Genomic DNA, 14,488 nt, shown 5'->3' with positions numbered 1-14,488 from the left:
GCGCATTTATGGAAATCCTGTGTCTTTCTATTGCTGAGGCACTGCATAAACCATAGTATGACAGAAAGAGGACATGGCTAAAAAGTAATGGGCCTTAGTTTATTCCCAATGTGCATGATTGCAGCATTTAAAGCTAATACACACAATAGAGCTTAGTGTATTTCACACTAATATTATGATGTTGTTAATAATATGTGACTGAAGTATGCAAGCCCAAGCTCCCCTTCATTGGCATTGTCCTTAGTGGTCTTTTTTGTTGTTGTTATTGTCATGAATTATAACGGGTGAGAAGCAAAGTGTACTTCCTGACTTTTAATAAACAGACACTTACCTGTTCCACGGTCCACCAATGCGACTGAATGGAGCGTCGCTCCTCTCCCCCTCCTCTCCGCCGGCGCCTCCATTGCCACTTTGGGCACCCAGCCATGACAGCTTCTGGCTTCACGGCCGGGCACGCATGCGCATGCATGAGTGATGCTGCGCTCCCGGAGTGGACAGGTGATCTCCTGGGACCTGTCACGTGTCCTGGGAGATCGCCTAGAGGGAGGGGCCTTCTAAGGGGAAAGGAGGTGTCGCCTTGGTGGTCCCTGGGGGGAAGGAAGAAGTGGGACAGGAAGTCCCCCTCCTAACGAAGCCCCCACCTCCCCCAAAAAATTTACATGCCAAATGTGGAATGTAAGGGGGAGAGGAGTGCTTAAAGCGGAAGTTCAATTTTTGGGTGGAACTTCGCTTTAAGTACTCTGTCCATAGTTACCATTGTAAAACTGTGCCAACCACTTGACTAAAATGGAGTTTGGTATCTGATTTTTCATTAATTGCAAGTACATTAGATAACTATTAAATGTCCAGAGAGTTCCAAACATTGTACATTTATACAATCTGTAATGCAGAATCACTGCTGATCGTTATTGATGTCATGGGCAGTCACGTCCATACTCAGGTTCTCCTAAGTAACTGTGCAGATCAGTGGGTGGAGAAGGCATTAGCAATGAACATTTATAGCCTTTTCTTTTTAACAGGTATGTCATATTACCCTAAAACACAAAGAGGATGATTTGCTAAAGGCAAATAGCCTGTTCAGTTTGCAAGGGAAGTTGAACTTTGCAATGAAATTTGCCCCAGAGCTTAGGCTGGCCATAGATGGTGCGAATTTATTTCCTGCAGCCACATGTTGCAGGAAAGAAATTTGCCCAATTCCCCTGTCAGCACAGACAGAGATGGCAGGGGAATCCTTGCTGCTGGGCCATTGTCTGCTCCCAGCATATGGGTGGGAGCAGGCAGGGGAAGCCGTGTCCGCTGGAAGAAGACAGTGTTTAGCGTTAGCGGCTATAGCAGCCACTTGCGATAATTGCAAGTGAATCCGGCAGGCTGGTTGTACCCAAGTTGATCGATTGATCCACTTGCTGCATTCTGGCCTGCCGATTAATGGTTCCAATCTCAGCCAGTTCCTGGTGAGCCGGCCGAGATTCAAACCATGTATGGCTGGTCTTAGTGAACTTGGCGAAATTCCAGTTTGCAAAAAAATACCTAATCACATGCATGGAAAATATAATTAATATTAATAATAATACAAAAAAAAGTAGTTTTCCTTACACATGATTGGCTCATGAAAGTCAACAGAGCGTCACCTCATTCATCAAGCTCTGGAGAAAATTCCCTTGCAAAGTGAACAGTCTTGTAAATCAATCCCTAATGCCGTGTACACACGGTCAGAATTTCTGGCAGAAAAAGTCAGATGGAATCTATTCATTGGATATTTCGATTGTGTGTGGGCCTCATCTGACTTTTTTTTTTCGAAAATTCTGACGGACCTAGAAATAGAACATGTTTTAAATCTTTCCGACGGAATCAATTCCTATGGGGAAAACCGTTCATCTGTATTCTGTTCCGACGGAACAAAAACGATGCATGGGCAGCTATTGGCTACTGGCTATTGAACGTCCTTTTTCTAGTGCCGTCATACGTGTTGCACATCACCGCATTCTAGACGGTCGGACTTTGGTGTGATGGTGTGTAGGCAAGAAAGTTTCAGCGGAACTCTGTCGGAAAAGTTTATTCAGACGGAAAAACCGGTCGTGTGTACGCAGCATAAGAGTCACCTGGTTTTCTAAACCCCTCACCTAGACTCTCAATGTAATGCTGAAATCCCCAAGGTCCCAGTCTACGTCTTCCTGATGTCCCTTAACTTTCACTTGATTGCAAAGATTCAGAGTTTCTGCCCTCTGCTTTTAATTAACATATACTGTGTACTCCTCTTGTTGGGCAGTCTTGTGCGCTCATTCCAAGCTTCTGGTTGGATAATTTGGCTGTGAGTAAGAAAAATCATAGATTCGGAATCTGGCTATTGAAATTGCATGTCAGGAGGAATGAATGCATAATGCACAGCCCAGAGAAATAGATATTTCCCAATACAGCTTCTAATTAGTACCCTGTGTAACATGGGGGGATTGCTTAGATATCGTAGTAGATGATTTTAATAAAAGAATAAAAGACATTGACACTGTCCATTGCTCCACTTACATCATCCACTACCCTACTTATATCATCCACTGGCCCCCAAAAAGCATTTTGATAAAATGAAAAAAAAAATGTATTGTAAAAAAATAATAATAATAATAAAAAAAATAATAAAAATAAGGAACTAATGACATCATCCATTGCCCTACTGACACCATCCTGCACATACTACCCACTCCGCACTCCTCACCTACACATTTTACCTACCTCCATACACTTCGCACTCCTCACCTGTACATACTACTTACCACCATATGCTCCACACTCCCCCCCCCAGCACATACTACCCACCTCCATACACTCCACACTCTACTCCTGTACATACTACACACCTCCATACACACTGCACTCCTCTCCTGCACATGCTACCTACCGCTATACGCTCCAGACTCCTCTCCTGCACATACTACCCACTTCCATACACTTCACACTCCTCTCCTGCACATACTACCCACCTCCATACACTGCACACTCCTCTCCTGTACATACTACTCACCTCCATACACACCGCACTCCTCTCCTGCACATACTACCCTCCATTATACGCTCCACACTCCTCTCCTGCACATACTACCCACCTCCATATAATCTGCACTCCTCTCCTGTACATGCTACCCACCTCCATACACTCCACATGTAATGGCGCGTACACACGATCAGACTATCCGGCGGACTTAGTCTGGCGTACAAACCGCCGGAAAGTCCGCCAAATTTCCGAAAGAGCGGACCTGCCCACACACCGGACTATCCGCCGTACTTTTGAAATGAATGGACTTGCCCACACACGGAGGAAAGTCCGTTCATTTAGCTCTATTTGTGGGAAAAAAGGACATACATTTTATTTGGGTACAATGTCACACAACTGAGCAATTGACAGTTAATGTAACACAGTCTCGTAGTACTAGTACTACCGCAGAACTAGTGTGCCCATTGGAAGTTTTGCCCTGTATTACCTTTCTGGGGGCTACCCAAAATTTGGGATTTTCTTTTGCTTTCATTTCTAATAATAAAAGTAAACAGGACAAATAGAAAGGGTGACTCTACCTAACGGGGCACAGATAACAATAAAAACTGACAATCCCTCTCCACTCTATCCAAAACTAAAAAAAAAGTTTTGCCCTTAGTTATACTTTAACCCCTTGACGCCGACCTCACACAAATATAAATATTGAGGCCTCAATTGAAGATAGCAGAGTAATTAAGAAAGGGGTGCCATCATCCTTTTATGACAGTAAACTGAAACCGGAGATCACCCCCAATGATCGCAGAGGGCACCCAGACACTGAATAGACCATTTAAAAAAGTATATTATTATTAATAAATTATTTAAAAATAGTAGTATCCAGATACTAAAATTGAAATGACATATGTTACATATGCAAAGCAAATCAAGTGAAACATAAAATTCATGAGTGACATTCGATATTGCAACACCCTAGGTCATATAGCAAACCAGGATGTGGTACATAGAAATATGCATAATATGAACAATAACCTCTACATGTTTTGTGGGCAATTCCGCTTCCTCAGGAGGAGTACTTTCAGATTGCGTCTATGAAGAAACACATCAGCTAGGTAAAGTATGCTACACAAACAAAAACAACAATAGCATTTTAGATGTGGAGGGGGGACCACATGTATGCTTACCAATGAGGATTAATATCTGCAGAAGACTAGAAAAGAGGGGTTCCCCTAATGGTGGACTTTAGAGGCATGTACGACAATAGAGCAAAATGTAAAACTTATTAATTAGAAGAATTAATATAAAATCATATCATAGAAAAATAAACAACATAGTAATCAACAAAAAATAAAGTACAAAAAAGCTGGTAAGCTTATCACCCATACAAAATACAATTGGCTATAAAGCTCATCACCCTACGCATTTCGGAGCGCTGGGAGTCTCCTTCCTCAGGGGTAGATATATAGCATAGAGCGCAACTATATAAGAATATAGTATTATACAGATGTAGCATGGTGTTGGTTAAAACCAAACAGAGCAGGGCAGGTAATGTAGATAGCTTTCCAATTTCCAAGGTTCCAATAGATAGATAATATTAAATTGTGTACGTTTTTTTGCTGCCAGTAGGTGGGGGGATCCTTAAAGACCCTGAAAAGGGTTCACCGGGTGCATCTGAGAGAAACACTGGGGCGAAAAAAGTGGCCAGCCCTGAAGTGATGATGCAGGTAAAAAATTATATAGAGTGATGTAGGTTCCAGGCCCGCAAAATATAATGAAGGCTTGAGGGAATTGGAGAGAGATCTCAGACCGTCCGTTCAGCATTCCACAGACACAGATGTGGAAAAGCCAGGGCACATCGCCACTGCAACTAACCCAAGGCGGGCACAGGGACACAAAATCTAGGGTGGGAATCAGTGTGTCAACCAAAAAAACTACAAAAAATATATATTTATATGTGTATATGAAATCATAAGGACTAACTGCAATGAAGAATAGGAAATCAGGGGAAAAAAGAAAAGGAGGGGGGAGAAAGGAGGAGAAGTGAGATAAGGGAAAAGCAGGGAAAGGTGGCAAAGAGGGAAGGGGGGAGGGGAGGGTGAAAAAGAAGGGAACAAAGGAGGGGTAAAGAATGGGAGGGAAGGGACAAAGGTAAGGCAAAGAGAGGAAGAAAGGGGAAAGAGAAGGGGAGAAATGGAAGTGGGGGGGGGGGGTGGAAGAAATCGGTAAGGGAGGGGAGAAAAATGGAAAGAAAAATAATAATAACCATGGCTAACCTTTTCCTAAATAGGATAATACAACAGCTGCCAGGGGGTGCAGGGACTATAGGCCTGTGTAGCACATAAAGGGACACATCCCAATAGTAAGCTCTACTTGTTGGCAATGAAGATTTAGGTGGTATGAAGGGTATTTAAAATAGAGATGATTCATCTGATGCAAGAAAAGGTCCTACAAAAATAATTTAACCACAACAAAAGTGGTTAAGTAGCCGGAAAATCCGATCATGCCAGCACCGTCAACTCAAAGAGCTCAACAGAGAAAGAATACACAAAAAGAGGGATAAGAAACATATAATAATGCATTAGTAACAACTGTGTCCAAGTATATAGAGGAAATGCTGGCAGATAAAGGTGTCTAAGCTTGTTAAAATGTAGGTACAGATATAGAATGACAACTATAACACCCATGATTTAAGAACTATATAATCTCCTTTTTATATATATTCTATATTTTATATTTTTATATATATCGATACATGCATATAGATGGCTGTTTAAAACTATTTGAATATATACATATCCATTCACCTCATTTTCATTTCCATTATGGTCCCATCCAGTTCTCAGCCCAATCCAACCTGACTTTTACTTTTCAACACAGTTCACCTCCAGTATTTCATGTGTCGCAATTGTTCAGAATTGCTACCCGCCCACGTCTTTCAGTTCCACCATATACACTCCACGATTCCACCCACTTGTTCCCTTCCCCTCCTTTTATATATGGCTTTGTATAGTATCCACATTGTGTCTGTTGATAAAGCAGTGCGGCTTGCCAGTACACCACAGCCCTCCTACTCAAGAAACGCATCCACTACTGGTGACGTCATCCCCTGCAGCCTGCTGTCCCCTGCGCCTCATGCCTCATCTCAAGTTTGTCTTCCGGAGCTGGCATAACCATCTTAACAGGGGACACCTCTCTGACCAGACTGTTTTGACAGAGGAACTACAAAGCCCAGGACTCAGGATCACCACCATGACATTACCATGTCTATACTTTTATGCCTATCACTTTCTGCTGAAATGTGAGTTTAAACAATTTATGTGTATTAAAGCTTGTTAAAAACATCTGCACCCAGAGGCGCCTCTCTTCTTGTTTTTTTTGCAGCTCCCTGGAACATGGTTTCTGTTCTAATATGATGGCAGCCCTGCTTGTTCTGAACTTTTGACCCCTTCTCACCATCCGTACATAGACTTACATAGATTGTGTGTATAAAACAAAATGGATTGACCACAGATCTATGATTGATCGTTTTACAGTTTTATTGCAGATTATTTTTATTTTTTTTTGGTTTTAGTTGTTGCGCTTCAACTTGTTTAATAGACATGTGCACACCGAAATATTTTGGAATTTCGTTTTCGTCCGAAAAATAAATTTATTTTTATTTATTTTGTTTTTTGTTAAAAATTGCTTTTGTCCAAAAATCCAAATCAAATAAGGTTGAATTAATTAAGGTCTTAATGGGGTCTGTCATTGAAGGCTTATGGTGTCTGTTGAATGTTCAAAGAATATTAGATGGAGCAGCTAAACTGTATGACTCCGTATAGTTTAGCTGCTCCGTCTAATCTTCTTAGAACTTTCGACAGACACCATAAGCCAAAGATTCGACATTTGTATGTTTTTCGCTGGTTTGTCAAATCTTTGTCGTTCATGTTGAATGTATATAGTTCAAACAGAAAATGGACTGGTGATAGTGATCACTGATCAGACAGGTAACAAGATAGGGTATATAGAATCTCAATCTATAATATAGAATCTATAATAATAAAGCCCCCCCCACAACACTGCACCCTCTGAGGCTATCACAACACCAGCAACACTAGTATCACTATCAAATTCACAACACTAACACAATGGCAGCAGATTATTATGAAAAAGTTAAGTTGAACTGTAGCTTGCTTCACTATTGCTGCTGTGCTTATGCTTAATTTCTAAATAATTCATGTTCTCTGACAAATGGACCAGCTAAGATTGTCTTCTGAAATGATTCAGTGTGTGTGTCTCTCTCTGCTAGCAATCGTAAGTGAAAGTAAGTTGGCTGAACGTGTGTACTTAGTTCTAGCTTTTTTATCGCTCCTCCTCTTTGGTTACAATCAGCCAATAACATTCATCATCATTATTTTTATTTTACTTCCACTCAAATCCAGCAGCGATCTTTTCTCTCTATGTCGAATCTTTTCTCTCTATGTAGAATAATCCTGGACTAACAGAGTTAAGGTTAGGCATATTCGACCACAGGTTTGATGGACACAGATTGTTATTGTCAGCATCATGTTGAATCTCCTATCTATATTGAACTGTTATCACAACGAAAATAAAGCATTTGTTTATGTCGGATCTTTCATTTTTCGGATTCTGCAAACGATAACGAAAATACCTGAAATTCGGACGAAAATGCATTCGGACAAAAACGCATGCACATGTCTATTGTTTGATTTATCAGCTATATAACAGCTGTCACTGAGAAGAAGCATCATTCGGTGGGAGCCTCCCATGGAGGTGGAGCTGTTGCAGCTTTTTTTTTCTTTTTTCGACTCCTTGGGTGACGTGAGATGGATTTACATCACAGGACATTTTTATTTTTTTAATAAAGGACTTGTCCCAAAGTGTCTCCCTTCTTTTTTACTATTTTTGACACTTTTTTTGTGAAATAGGGGTACAATGTACCCGTTACCAATTCACATGGGGGGGAGGCATATGGGGGTCCCCTTCTTAAAGGGGGCTTCCAGATTCTGATAAGCCCCCCACCCGCAGACCCCCACAACTATCGGGCAAGGGTTGTGGGGATGAGGTCCTTGTCCCCATCAACATGGGAACAAGGTTCTTTGGGGGGCAACTCCGAAGCACCCTCCCCATGTTGAGGACATGTGGCCTGGTACCATTCAGGATGGGGGGGCGCTCTCTGATTCCCCCTCCTTTTCCTGCGACCTGCCAAGTTACGTGCTCGGATAAGGGTCTAGTATGGATTTCAGGGGGGGACCCGTATGCCATTTTCTTAAAATTTGGTTCAGAGTTCCCCTTAATATCCATACCAGACTGGAAGGGCCTGATAGGGATTTGGGGGGGGGGCCCATGTCATTTTTTCAATGAGGTTCATCTATATTGCCGAGACCCGATGATTAATTACAGCCACGATCAGTTTTAAATTACTTTTTTACTTTAGAAATGTCATTTTGATGTGGTACTGTACTAAAAATTGGAAAACTGCGCTACTTTACAAGCATACTATAGACACCCCCCCCCCCCCCCGGCACGATATTTAAATGAAAATTTCATTATTACTGTTTCACTTTAAGCAGTATTAAAATCACTGCTCCTGAAAAAACAGCCAGGTCCCCATATACTTTATATGGCAATAACTTGCATATAAGCCTTCAGAATGAGCACTTTTGTTTTTTTGTGTTAATGTCCCATAGGTTTTAACGGTGTTCTGTGGCTTCTGAATTTGCAGCGAGCATCGCATAATGTTCCCTGTTCGGCGAACAGTCGAACACCTGATGTTCGAGTCCAACTTACGTTCGACTTGAACGTCAGGCTCACCCATACTCTACAGTTACATTAAAGCTGACTGCTGTTCTTTGAACAGGAAAACAGGTAACTGCACCATGGCCCCTATTTTGAAAAACACTTACCATTTAACCACTTAAGCCCCGGACCAATTTGCAGCCAAAGGACCAGGCCCCAGGTTGTGCGATATGGCTCCCAAACAAAATTGGCGTCCTTTTTTTCCCACAAATAGAGCTTTCTTTTGGTGGTATTTGATCACTTCTGCGGGTTTTTATTTTTTGCGGTATAAACAAAAATAGAGCGTCAATTTTGAAAAAAATGTAATATTTTTTACTTTTTGCTATAATATATATCCCCAAAATATATATAAAAAAACATGTTTTTTCCTCAGTTTAGGCTGATACGTATTCTTCTACATATTTTTGGTAAAAAAAATCGCAATTAGCGATTATTGATTGGTTTACGCAAAAGTTATAGCGTTTACAAAATAGGGGATAGTTTTATAGCATTTTTATAAAAAAATTTTTTTACTAGTAATAGCGGCGATCAGCGATTTTTATTGTGACTGCTACATTATGGCGGACACATCTGACATTTTTGACACATTTTTGGGACCATTGTCATTTATACAGCAATCAGTGCTATTTAAATGCACTGATTCCTGTGTAAATGACACTGGTAGTGAAGGAGTTAACCACTAGGGGACGGGGAGATGTTAAGTGTGTGTGCGTGTGTTATTTTAACTGTAGGGGGAGTGGCTTGGCGTCTGACGTCACTGATCGTCTTTCCCTATAACAGGGAACAGACGATCAGTGACAGGCTCAGTAGGAAGCACGGGGAGAGGTTTGTTTACATAGACCTCTCCTCGTTCTTCAGCTCTGTGACCCGATCACGGGACACCCACTAGCGATCCAGTCCGCTGGTCCCGCGGTCACAGAGCTCAGGACCAGGTCGGGAGCACGCCCCCAGCGGCGTACTCCCAACTCAAGGCTGGGCACTTGAAGAGCAACGTACCGATATGTGCTTGTGCCCAGCCGTGCCATCCTGCCGACGCATATGTGCAGGAGGCGGTCCTTAAGCACTTAAATCATAAATGCATAAAAAAAAATACAGTGTCATTACATTTCTGTGAGAAGATACCCAAAACCACAGTACCTCCTGCCATCCATGGACAGTCTGGGTTGCTGCATGCTGTAGCCCCTCTCTGCTCAGCGTTTAGAGATGTAGGGAGATGAGAGGTGCATTCTAATGTTAGCTTTTCCTGGTATTTTATTCTGCTAACAGCAAAGTAATTCCATATGGTATCTCCACCCAGAAAAAAAACACACACTTCCTTCATGCATTTGACCAGCGTGGGCTTAGTTGGCACAAGAATAAGGTACTTATGTGAGCAGGCCTGCAGTGATGAAATGCGCTAAGGAAGTATGTTTTTTTTATTGTTTGATATATTTTGTATGCAGTTGCTTTGCTGACAGCAGAATAAAATGCAAGAAAGAACTAACATTAGAGCGCGGTTCTGATCTTTTATTATCACATTTCTATAATTATATTTTTGCCAAATATGATGACAGGATTTATTAAAGAGAACCCGCAAGCTTCCACTTTTTGATTAACTGTAACTTAATAAGGCTATTTGTTAGGTTTTGTTTCTAACATATTCCCTTTAATCACCTTTGTGCTTCACTTCACCCAATTAACTGCTAAAATGTGGTTAGAGAGGTTTTGAACTGGCACTGTATTTAGTTGAAAGAATTGTTATATACTAAGAAACGTACTTTAGTTATAATTTGCTATAGTTTTTGTGTTTCTTAGTTGTGCAAAGTGACATACTGTAACTATTAAAGTGGCATAACTAATAAAAGCAAAATGTTTTGCGTAGTACAGCTAGTATTTTTAATCAAAATGTTATATTCACGATGTAGAAAAAAACAAAACACCATCCCTACATCAATTATGCCTTTGAAACTGAGTATTATCGCTGCCGCAGTGAAATTGCCATAGTAATATTGTTTCCATTTTACAGTGAAGATACTTATTCTATATACTATCTGTTGGAAGGTGTTTTCTTCTTCCAGTCTTTAGTGTCTTCCTCCTTTTGTGGCAGACAGCAGACACAATATAATGAAAAAAGGGGACACATTATGGGTCCATTTTCTTGAGATTGTGGACTCCCCAAACCCCCCCCCCCCCCCCCCCCTGTCAGCTATTATAGATTAGTGCAGCTGGCAGGACAGCAAAGATTAGGTATTCTGGGTGAGGCCCCTTTAAGAAGGTGAAAGCAAGGGTTTGGGGAAGGGCCAATCAGGTTTAAGGGAATGTGCTGGAAGCTTTCCTGAGGTTATAAAAGGTTAACAGGTGAAGGGGTATTCCTCTTACCTGTGGATCACCAAGAAGATTGGAGCTCTCCTCATAATGGAATCCCTATTGCGGCAGCTCCTGGAGAAGGCGGGCAGTGCAGGAGGAGAGGAATGGCTTCGCCGCTGTTTAGAGTCAGACTCTGCCGAACAGCTGGAAGAAGATGGAGGCAGAGACTCAGCAGTGGGCGGCGAGCAGGCTGCTCTTAATGGCGAAGGGAAGAGAGAGAAAGAGCCACCCCTTCGCGGAAGAACGAGGAGAAGTGTTCCTCCCGAATGCTTTCGGCAGGCTGTGGAGGCAGACGAAGAGGAGAGCGGACCTCGTGAACGGTCAGAAGATTCGGTCAGTGTGTCAAGGGGCCGTCGCGGCTCGAAGAAACGGCAAACTTACTCCCAGTCACCAGCAGACAAAGGTGGTCGGCGGAGTCAAGTACAGCAGCCAGCAGCAGAACCAAAGGGGAGGAAGCCAGTGCAGCACCTCTCAAGGCAGCTTGCATCTGAAATGACACAGCAAGGCACTCGGCGAGCTGAGGTGCCTCAGCAGTCCCAGGTTGGGTATTCCTTGCAACCCCCAGACCCAGCAGCACTTCTGGAGGTGGAAAGTCAGCATTGTGCGGGACAGCCTTCAGCAGCTGGTGAGTTAAATCAACTGCATATTCTGAATGAGTTAGTAGGATCTTTGTCTTCTCTGGTTCAATCTCTTTTTCAGGTGTCTGTGCCTCCCTCTTCTGCAGTGGCATTGCTGCCTGTTAACCCTTCTGTTGCTGTGCTCTCTCCTGCTCCTACTAATTTCACAGTTCACAATGGGAATGTCAATAAGGGATTGCAGGATGACATTACAGGTCCTGAATCATTACACATAGCTGCACCTTCTAATACACTGAATGTACCTGAAACATGCATGAAAGGGGTTATGCCATGTGAGATGTCACCATTAGGATGTAATTTAAACGTATCAGTAAAAGATAAAATATGGAAGGGGGAATATATAGACATACTTTCGCTCCTCCCTTCCTACAAGGAATTTATGATTAGATCAGATAAGAAAGGGGAAGAGAGAGGTGAGGAAGATAGGCGTAGGCCGGTCCCCAGGTCTTTTAACAATTGGCTACAGGCCTTCTGTATTTATGCGGGCATACTAGCGGAGAAGCACCCGGAGCTGTGTGGGGGTCTTTTCCAACATTTGGACCATATATTATAGGCTTATAGGAGCTTTGGTGGCCTGGGATGGTTTTACTATGCCAGAAACTGTCCATACACCCAGCATTAAAATGGGGAATGAAAGATGTTGGTTTGTGGCTCAATTTGATACTCCCTCAGAAGTCGGTGTCACCCAGGCCCCCTGCATTTACGGCTGCAAATTCGGCTTTTAGAAAAGGCTGTTGTTTTGCTTTCAATGAAAGTCAGTGTAGTTGGAATTTGGCTTGTAAATACAGACATGAATGTTCAATTTGTGCAGGTACACACCCAGCAGCGAAATGTTTTAAAAAGAATGTGAATGTCAGTCTTGGTCCGGTGCATAGGGATATTTTTCCAAAAAGCCTGCACTCCAGTGAGGCTGGAAAAAATGCGCCCATGGCTGGACAGCTACCCAGACAAGGAGAAGGCACGTTTCCCCATTGAAGGTTTTTCTAAAGGCTTTCCTTTACCTTCTTTTTCGGGGGTTGGCTGTGTATTAGTAGGGAATTTAAAGTCAGTAGACTTGTACCCTCAGATAGTTAGGGATAAGTTGTGTAAGGAATTGGCAGAGGGGCGTATGGAAGGGCCCTTTGAGCATCCACCATTCCCTAATTTTCGGATATCCCCATTGGGAGTAATTCCTAATCGTGAGCCTAATGCTTTCCGCATTATCCATCATCTGTCGTTCCCGAAAGGAGATTCATTAAATGATGATATTTATGAAAACTTATGCTCCGTTTCGTATGCGACATTTGAGGATGCAATCGATATAATTAAGAAGTGCGGCACTGGGGCTTTGTGGCAAAAGGCCGATATAAAATCAGCTTTTCGTCTCCTGCCTATTTCCCCGGAGGCTTTCAATTCTCTAGGGTTTTTCTTTGAGAAGCAATATTTCTTTGACAAGTGTCTCCCCATGGGGTGTTCACTGTCTTGCGCCTATTTTGAGTTTTTTCCCACATTTCTACATTGGGTGTTGGGTGTGAGATCTGGTTCGGATAGTGTAATACACTATTTGGATGATTTTTTGTTTGTAGGACCATCAGACTCTACGCGTTGTGCTGAATTGTTGGAGTTATTTAAAGCTGTTGCATGGGAATTCGGTGTTCCACTGGCTGAAGAAAAGACATGCTTGCCTGGTACGGTATTAGAATTTTTAGGCATTGAAATTGATACATGCATGATGGAGTTTCGTTTACCCTTAGCAAATTAAAAGGTTTGATTACCAAAGCTCTGCAAAAGAAGAAAATCAAGTTGAAGGACATGCAGTCTCTCCTTGGTGTTTTGGCTTTTGCCTGCAGAATTATGCCAGTGGGCAGAATTTTTTCACGCCGCCTTTACCTGGCTATTTCAGGTATAAAATCCCCTATGGCTCACATTCGCATGACTGTCCCGATTAAGGAGGATTTATTGGTGTGGTTTAGGTTTCTAGAGGGTTATAATGGCCAGTCTTTCTTTCAGTCTGAGTTTATTTTTGCCCCAGATTTCCGACTGTTCACGGATGCAGCGGGCGTGAAAGGATTCGGTGCTATCTGGCAGAATCATTGGTGCTGTGCGAGCTGGCCTGAGTCATGAGTGCAGCGGGGCGTTACTAAGAATGTGGTTATGTTAGAATTATTTCCAATCTTGGTGGCTCTGGAACTGTGGGGTTCAAATTTTTCTAATAAGCGTTTACTGGTGGAGACAGATAATAAAGGAGTATTGTATGCAGTGAACTGTTTGTCATCTAGTTCTGAATTAGTGATTAAAGTTCTTCAGCAGGTGGTTTTCAGGTGCCTTAAATTCAATATTTGGCTGAAGGCTAAGTATACTCCAGGGATTCTGAATAACATAGCCGATTCTTTATCTCACTTTCAGATGGACCGTTTTCGGTTGTTGCTCCCAGAAGCGGACAGAGATGGCATTCCACGCCCAGACTATCTGTGGGAAGTGGTATGAAGGAAGTATCTGAAGCCATTCAGAGGTCTTTAGCGCCCAAGACGTGGGCCGACTACTCAGCAGCCTGGAGAAGTTGGCTGTCCTTTGCCAGTGTGGGAGGTTTTCCTTTTAACAAACCATCCAAAGACAGGCTTTTAGCCTTCATGGATAGTTTAATGCAGCAAAGCTACTCGTATAGTTATATAACGAAAGTTTTGGCTGGTATTTCCTTTTTCTTTAAGCTGAGGGGTCTGCAACCTTGTTCTTCCTATTTTTCTTT

The sequence above is a fragment of the Lithobates pipiens genome, unplaced genomic scaffold (assembly GCF_037356315.1).
Source record: "Lithobates pipiens isolate NorthernLeopardFrog02 unplaced genomic scaffold, aLitPip1_a1.2 Scaffold_18, whole genome shotgun sequence".
Lineage (NCBI taxonomy): Eukaryota > Metazoa > Chordata > Amphibia > Anura > Ranidae > Lithobates > Lithobates pipiens.
Note: the sequence above shows the minus strand (reverse complement) of the source record.